This window comes from Aplidium turbinatum, chromosome 12, assembly GCF_918807975.1.
Source record: "Aplidium turbinatum chromosome 12, kaAplTurb1.1, whole genome shotgun sequence".
In the NCBI taxonomy this organism is placed as follows: domain Eukaryota; kingdom Metazoa; phylum Chordata; class Ascidiacea; order Aplousobranchia; family Polyclinidae; genus Aplidium; species Aplidium turbinatum.
Window position 1 is genome coordinate 24,977,567 of NC_137483.1, and position 8,879 is coordinate 24,986,445.

An 8,879-nucleotide genomic window follows, 5' to 3' on the forward strand; every position below is an offset into this window, starting at 1 on the left:
GTACGGTATGGTAGTTTATTTGTGCATACTTTCCGAGTCAAGCAGCAAAAAAGAGACACATGGTGATACATGAACAGGCATGGGCTCCGTTAGAGAGGGGCCGCGGGGGTGATTGCCCCCCCCCCCACTAATGTAGAGATACAAATTTAATTTTTAATATTTTTTTACATCTGTGTTTTATTTTCATTTTTTTATTTTGTTGCACAACTTTTGAGTTTTTTGCTTGGAAACTCCGACTCGCAAGACAACGCCAAACTATGTATCCTGTCAAAAATATACGCATCACAATGCGCTATGTGTGACGTCATAATTTTTCACTGCGACAAACTGTTTAATTTCGCTTTTTTACCACTCACAAACGAAATCTACTACTGTTGCACTGTTTCAATGTCTTTCGGCGTTGAATCGTTGTAACTCGGCGGCTTTTTTCGCGGAGATAGCTTCTCTTCGTCTTTGTTTGAACCAGCGGGTCTTGATGGTTTTGCCATGCCATGCGATTGAGAGACGGAGAGACGATGGGTGGCTTTTAAAATTGATTGCAAGGGATAGCTGAGGCAAGGGACAGGTATTTGCTGAGTCAAGTAAAATTCCTATGTATTTTTAAATAATATTATTATTTGTAAAATTCCATTTTTTGTTTCTTACACAGCGCAGATGGTAGGCTTTCCTGTAGCATCGATCAAGATGTCTCTCTATTTTTAATTGTTGTAAAAGTTAATGCATTTTAGCTTTAATTTTATTTTTTTCAGAGTTGAATGTAGGCCTAGCTTTGACCTTAACGCTTTTGACCTTTTCAATCTAACCTTTTATATGCAAAATTTGGAGGACTTGAGTCAAGGAAGAAAACTGAGAGGGATTTTTGCGTACATCTCCTCTTCCAGTCAAAATTGTCTCAAAACTTCAATAAATTTGGTAAATGTTAAAGCGCTTTTGCTCACGATTCAGATTCGTTGAAATATTTTTTTGATTTTAACTCGTGCTGGAAAGCAAAAATTGTGCACCTTCGGCGCGAAACATGTCGCCTAAAACGCTGTACGTATAAGAAACTAAAGCTTTCAGTAATGCAAAGGGGGTCTGGGGGCGACCTCCCAGAAGTATATGTAGGCTAATGGGATAATTCAATAAGCCCCCTGTCGATGTCAAAACATCATTCCTGCCCCTGCCTAAATTACCACCCCACTCTCAGGAAGTGTATAAAGGAGCCCCTGTGAACAGGTATGTAGGTGTACCTATGACTGTTACATAGCCTAGGCCTATGTTCATTAAGAACCAAACGACTTTGACACAAACCTCTCAACAGGTGGAAGACATTCAATCGTGCGAGTCTGAAGAAGACAATTATGCATCAAGTTCGAACTACACAAGCGAGAGTACTGCTCCAATATATAGAAACATTTTTGAAGCATTGATATTCGAAGATGCTTAGCTTTCCTTGCGGTTTCTTTTGCGGTTTTGTGATGCTTCTTTCAATACATAACCAAACAATGAAAGGTTTGGATCGAAACATTTTGGACGGTGGGCTACTAAACGTTTTCAGTAGGTAGCATCACGTTTTAATTCCAAAAAAATAATATAGCTAAAATTTCATGTCTCAAACGTAAGCTTTAGGTGCATACAAACCAAGATATTTTATCAGCACGTGTTTCCACGTCATAATTTTGATATAAACTGGCAAAACGGGCTTTGTAATGGAAAAGCGTCACGTGGGGGAGGGGGGGGGTTGACAAAAACGTTACGTTGGCGTCACATGGGGGAGGGGGGGTCAAAATTTCGGAAAAACAGCGTTACGTAATATTTGAACGCTCCCCTATTCAAAAGGAGTGTCAAAAGACAGGTGGTCACGCATACAATTAAAGTTTCCAAAGTTCAAAGCAATTAACGATTACGATTTATCAGTCAATTTATGTTTTTTAAGACATGTGGGCTTCAATGACACAAATGTTATTTAGAAAGTGCGTAGAAAATAACGGAGAATAGCACTGGATCTCTACATCTACAAGTGTTCACCCCGTTAGCTCAGTGGTTACGCGCCCGGCTTAAGATCAAGCTGCGCTGGTTCGACTCTCGAGGTGTGCGCTTGAGCAACGCATTTCAGGACCGCTCTCCATTCAGCGGCACCTAATGAATGGAATAACTCCCCGGCAACAACACTTCAACAATCGGAAACTTCACTCTGCCTATCTCGGTAACCGGCCCTGCGTCAAGAGCCTCTACAACAGGGGTTCTTAACCGGGGGTAAATTTACCCCCTGGGGATAAATTTCACCTAACGATGCGGTAAATTTACTCAATCATAAATTTAAGCAAACTTTATCATCATTGTCTTTTCAAAGTGGTTTGTGATCACTGATCAGATGGGATCAGAACACACTCTGTTCTCCTTTATCAGACCGAAGTGCGGTGGCTCTCTAGGGGTCTTGTTTTGTCTCGCGTTTTCGAACTAACTTACATGGTGAAATCGAGATTTTTCTTCGAGAACGCAAATCCCCGTTGAGTAAGCACTTTGGCGACAACAAATTTATTGGTGCATTGGCTTACTTGACAGACGTTTCTTCAAGTTTGAACCAGCTCAATATGCAAATGCAAGGAAAAAGTGTTAGCCTACCATCATATATTATGTAGCCTACCTAGGGACAGTGAAAGATCGGGACGACTTGCTTTACTAATTTTTCTTGCAATATGGACAACTGGAGGGTCACTGCGAAATTTAAAAATTGGCAAAACTGCCAAAAGTTTTCTTTGATTTTACATAAATTCATTTTTATCAAATGAAATGCTATATTTTGCGTGAGATTTTGGGTGGTAGAACATTGGCAGAACCTAACTACAGCAGTGTGAGGCTAACTGTTGTGACCACTGTAGCGTGAAATCTATCGCTGCATTATTATGACTAGAATAATATTCAACAAACATGATATCACGTATTTTCATGCATACATTTTGGCAAAACACACGCAGCCAGGTCACATACGCTGCACCTTGGTATGCGACATATGGCGGTAGACCTCAAGCTGTATTTGCACCAAAATTTTTCATAGGACTATAACCCTCCAGTTGTCCACCTTCTTTTTGAGTGAACAATCCCCTACTTCTACCATCCCTAAGCCTACCGTACATGATAAAATTCAAGGCTTTCAGACAAAATTAGATCTGTGGAGTAGAAGAGTTCAAAAAGGAATTTACGCAAATTCTTCAACATTTGATGATTGGAAAGTCAGTATAAGTCGCAACGAGATTTCTGACCTCGAAGTCGAAATATGCCAGCACCTTGCCGCCTTAAAAACAACTTTGACATTTACTTCGAAGGTGAAAGTTTTAACAGTAGGCTACTGCTCTTTGGATAACTCATCCCTTCGAAGCCAAGTTAGAAAGTATTGCTGACGATGATTGTTCAACAACGCTTTGTTCCAAATTCTTATCGTGCAATGCTGACTTTTTGGTGTGGATTAGTCGAAGAGTTTCCTACGCTGTAACGCTGACTAAGCGTGCATTTGAAGTTATAATAGGCTACCTTTTCCAACTACTTATCTGCGTGAAGCAGGGTTGTCATCATTGTTGACTATTAAAACAAAACATCGATGTCGCATAGTTCCCAAAGACGACATGCGAGTAGCTCTTTCAACGACTGTTTCAAGAATCTCCAAAATTGTTCGTGGAAAGCAAGCACAAAAGTCTCACTGATTGACTGTTAAAATTGCGTGTCAGTTATTAATAAAAGAAAAAAACAAACATTCTTGTGTGCTTTTATCATAGTTATTTAGGGCATTTGAGTAGATATTATTTTTCACAGGACCCCGTCAAGAACAGTCGTGTCTTCGGCAAATAAACAGCTGGTTTTTGATATTAGCCAAGGTAAATCCAGACAAAAAAGGATGTTTTGCATTTCTTCGCATGGTTGACTAGACACGATGACATCACAAGGAGCCGCCAAAACGGTGGGGGTAAATTTTACTTTTTTCATTCGGGAAGGGGTAAACGAGACAAAAAAGGTTAAGAACCCCTGCTCTACAAGTACCGTATGCGAAACTACCAGGAATAACCTATCAAGGCCAGCCTATGTCACTTATGTCAGTCCGAGAGTAAAGACTCAAAATCAACCAAACCAGATTCTAAAACAAAAACAATAAAAAACAGAGTAGCCTAACCTTAGCGGGTTTAACATACCCACCTATTTTTTGTTTGGCTGCATCAATGTGTTTGTAGTGCTTTTCAAAGTGGACCGCGAGTATTTTGTCTGGTTATCGTATATCGATTTTGTCTGGTTATCGACCCAATGATGACCAAATTTGAGATATTTAGCATAAATAGGCTACTTTAAAAAATCAGGGACCTTAGAATACCGGGACCGCTCACTGGAGAATTTTCGGTGCTTTAGTGGCCACTAGTAGAGTAAAAAACACACACGTTTTTGAGAATTATGAATGTGATTCTTTGAGGTCGGTAGTGGTCTGTTTTTTGCAAGCAAGTGATGAATCCTCATGATGTGTAATTTTATTATAACAGATGGTATTCCTAACATATGAGTACAACCAATAACGTGGTGGTTCTCGGTTTAAGAGACTTAGCTGAAGACTAATTGCTACCCTACTGACTGAGAGATGACTTTTAAGCTTATGAATTTCAAGCTAACTTAAATTTGTTTCTAGCTGTTTCAGTGGCAAGTACTATTATTACTTCACTAGCTGGTACAAACAGGTTATTTTAAGCATAGATTGTAGTCATGGTCATCCCTTTTACATCAGCAGTAAACATGTGTTGGGGTGGGTACCATACTGTTTCTCCAGTTCTGGTAAACTTCCTAATAATTTTGTAAACTTTTGATCAGCAATGTTGCCTTTCACCTATCAGGCTACATACCTTAGACGTTTTACTCCAGTAGACTATACTTTTTTTGCAGGTTCTCATGATGGTAAAGTGATTTTTTTTTTGTACTGTAGTCAACTTATATTTAATTGCAAGGTTTTAGCTGTTTTTTTGGTTGAGCTATCAATGTCGCTGTGCAACAACAGCAATATCAAGTGAATTTAAGCATTACAGTTAGGCTACACACTACAAGATAAAAACAGTGCACCTTTTTCTTCTCCTCTCGTCCTTTGCTTTAAAAGAGAAAAAGAATACGTCATAACCAGTCAAATAGTGTTTCAGACTAAAAGACCGGAGCCGGTCAAATAGCCACTGCCTTCAATGTGCGTTATATCACTAGCCTATCAGTTACTTTACATGATTTTATTAGGTTAATAATTTTTACTTAATGTCTAAATAAATATATACAACTAAGGATAGTGCTGTTATGCCAGTGTTTAGATACCATGGTGTTTACTTGCTGTATTCCGAAATGTAAAACTGGATATAAAACAACTAAACCAACCACCACTGAAAAAATCACATTGTTTAAATTTCCAGCTGGTAAAATTCTACAACGAAAGTGGATTAGAGCAATTCCTTGTCAAGATTGGAATCCAACAGAAAAACATAGAGTGTGTGCAAAACATTTCAATAATGATGATTTCATTACCACTTCTCATGATACAAAAAAGAGTCGAAAGATTACTCGCAAATCTGATAAACTGCAACAGATACGTTTTAAACCTAAGGCTGTTCCACATGTTTTTCTGTGTCTTCCTAAGTATTTATCTATCTCCAGCAATAACAAAAATGAGTGAAAATCTGTTACAACAGGAAACATTTAATGATTTTGCATCATTCCAGCAGAAAATAAAGAATGAACCATTGATAAGTGGGTACATTACAATAAAGAAAGACAATTGTATGCAATTTCATTACATGAAATGCTCAGGGAACTTCGTTGATGTTCCACAGTTGCTGGCATCAGTAATTATTACTGATAGTATGGAAATTAAAGCATGTAGCTGTATGTGCAGATAATCATGTTTGCAACAGGTAAGCTAAAATATGTTCTTATATTGATACATGTGCATGTGCAGCATTTAAGAAATTGTTGTTTAGGCAATTGACATTTTTGGTGTGCAAGAAATTAGCTTGCTTTGGCAGCTAATGACAGTTAGTTGTCGCTAATCTCACCATACTCTTTGTCTTTAATCTCAATGTAGAGTTTGACATTTTTTGATAAAAATGATTTAACTTGGTGACATTTTTTCTTTACAAAAACCTATGAGCAACTCACATTTGTTTCCGGCTTTGTGCAAAAATGAGCTTGTTAGTGACACTGCATTTGTATATTATATATATGCATAATGTATATACAGTATGTAAAAAGATTTGGAGTTTTAAATAGCAAATGTGGAGTTAAAAAGTTTAATTGCATCTAGAATTTCTATCCTCTAGAGTGTGGTGTTTATATGGTATGATTCCAGTGTGGTTTGGCATTTTGGTTTTGTCAAACCAGTGTGTTGCACTGCTTTTAATATTTGGTGCATACATAGCATCATCCGATGATAACAGTTATAAGCATAATTTTAATGCTCTTTTTCTCTGTGATGGTTAGTTTGTTGTGTTATGGTAATTTATAAACTGTACTAACTACTGGTGTATGTATATTATATATATATTTTTTAGGAAGCTTTTTGTGGACCTTTGTGATGGGAAGTTGTCACACAACATTGATCACCCAACACGGAATGGAGAACGTTTGTTAATTTTATTCGACTTTACACACAACTTCAAAAGCATGTACAACAACTTTCTTAACAGGAAAATAATGTATCTTCCCACTGTTGGCCATGAACAAATATTGGGTGAAGCCTGTTGTGCTGAATTCTCAAACACCAAGAAGCTGTAGGCCTATGCTCTGGAAGAAAATAAGACTCTGAAAATAGCCCACAGCTTGAAAAAAGTATCATTAAATCCAAACAGTATAGCACGAACTTCTCAACATGCTCTGGGTAAGTAGATATGTTTGTTATACCTTGGTTACCTGTTTATTTCACTAATAATTATGGATATAACAAACTTTATATTGTACATAAACATAATTTAATGTATTGTTAGTTAAAATAGCGGTTACTGTGTTATACAGTTCCAGAGCTGTATTTCCATAAAAACAGCAAAGTTTTTTAAAATAGCAGCTTGATGTCAAGCCTTCTTGGTAAATGACAACCTCTGGTTATGTGAACAGGTTTGTGCTCTTTTTACTGCATGATTAATTATTGAATGACTATATAATTATTAATTAGTTAGGCCTAATCATTAAATTCCTTATCCATTAAGTTTGTTGTTGTGAACAATTCAAAAGAGCTTTATGAATGAAAGTATATTATACCATAATGTACTTTCCAGGTGCATTCAGTGAATCCACTGCCGGAGGTTTGAAATACCATCCCAGCACCTACCCTCCATTCACGCAGACTGCTCGGTACGTGAAATTTGTGAACAACATAATCATGGAAAATCATGTCAGTAAAAGCACCATATAAAGGTAAGTCTTGTTTCTGAATTAAATAGGTACTGTCGCTAAGAACAGTCACACAATAGTTATGGTTTTTAAGCATTTTTTTAATCTGGCCAGAACTCAAAATCCAGGTCTGGTATATCCCTATTAGTGTCTACTAAAGTATATTATATTATACACAAAATAATTCTGGTTATGTTTTGGTAGATTTAAGAAAAAGAAACCAAATGTATATGGAGATGAAGGTAGTAGATGGTGAAAATCATGCAGCATTGGCATACTTGCAAGAAGCAACACAACTCTTAAAAGAATGGCAAGCATCTCATAGATCTGGACTTACAACTGAAACCTTCACAGCGTGCATACAAACTATGGGGGCACTCCCTGACTTAACTCGGCATTTGCAAGATAAACACAGTTTCCAGTATGTTCTGTCTGGCAAACTAATATCGGATCCTTTGCAATCATCAGTTTAAGCAGAGCCACAATAGTGGGTAGATTGCTTGACCCACGTGCTCCGTTGAATTCTGTTGTTTGTACTTTGTATGCTTGTGATATTTGTGTACTTTGCTACCGCTTATTGGTAATATAGGCTACTTGTAATAATCTCTAAAATGTGGTCTGACGAAGGGAGTTAAGTTGCCCTCAAAACATCAAAAAATAAATGTGGTGGATCAGCGTTATGTATTGACCTCTTAGAACATTAATTAAAGAGAACATTAACAAGTTTGCAGGGTTTCGAAAATCTACCCTACTAGTGTCCGGGGCAAAAACAAGTGAGCCATCCCGTACTTCAGAGATCCCTGTAAAAAATACACACAAATGACTGTGAAAAGTGTTTAAAGTAGACTAAAGTAGGTAGCGCAGCTTACATTTCGTCGGTTTACGATTGATGAGTGTAGAGTTCTTAATCAATCAATCGTTTATTTATCAAAAACAAAACACAAAAGTGACATAAAACAATAATAGCCTACATACAATGTTTAGGTTTTGTTATTGATAGGGAGACAACGAAACGACCATACGGTCTACCAGTCAGTTGCCACCCTGGAAAGAATAATTTGAGTTATGAAACTAATCAACAATTTAACCAAATCGGTTACAATCAAAAAAGAAAACACAAACAAGACAAATACTTCGATTAGTACGGTAGCTTACAATTAATTGTCAGCTTCTAGGGTTGCCAGAGGTTAATATAAAAAAGAGCCCAAGCTCATGCAAAACGTAGCCCAAAAGTAGCCCAATTATTTTGGGAGTTCTAAAATGGAGCCCAAGCAAAGAGATAGGCTATTATACAAAATTCTTCCAGAGCGCTTGATCATCAGTCCCAAATTATAAGTGTTTTTCCAGTTATTCACATCTTTCAGACAGATTCGCAACCATGCATTCACTCAACTGTTTGTTAAAATAACTACAAACAAGTACCGGTACCACACCAAGTAACACAAAAAATGGTTTAATTGCTTTTCGTGATGAGCTAACGCATCAAGAGTGTTCCCCTCAAGACCATC

The 8,879-nt window shown here is 37.4% G+C and overlaps 1 long non-coding RNA gene across 1 annotated transcript; it reads left to right on the forward strand.

Annotated features, from left to right (window-relative positions):
* Positions 1-5,739: 5,739 nt before the first annotated feature.
* Positions 5,740-8,007, forward strand: LOC145781448 (uncharacterized). Its single transcript, XR_014290745.1, has 4 exons — positions 5,740-5,900; positions 6,537-6,862; positions 7,257-7,395; positions 7,576-8,007. It is a non-coding gene; the product is annotated as an uncharacterized LOC145781448 (long non-coding RNA).
* Positions 8,008-8,879: the final 872 nt, after the last annotated feature.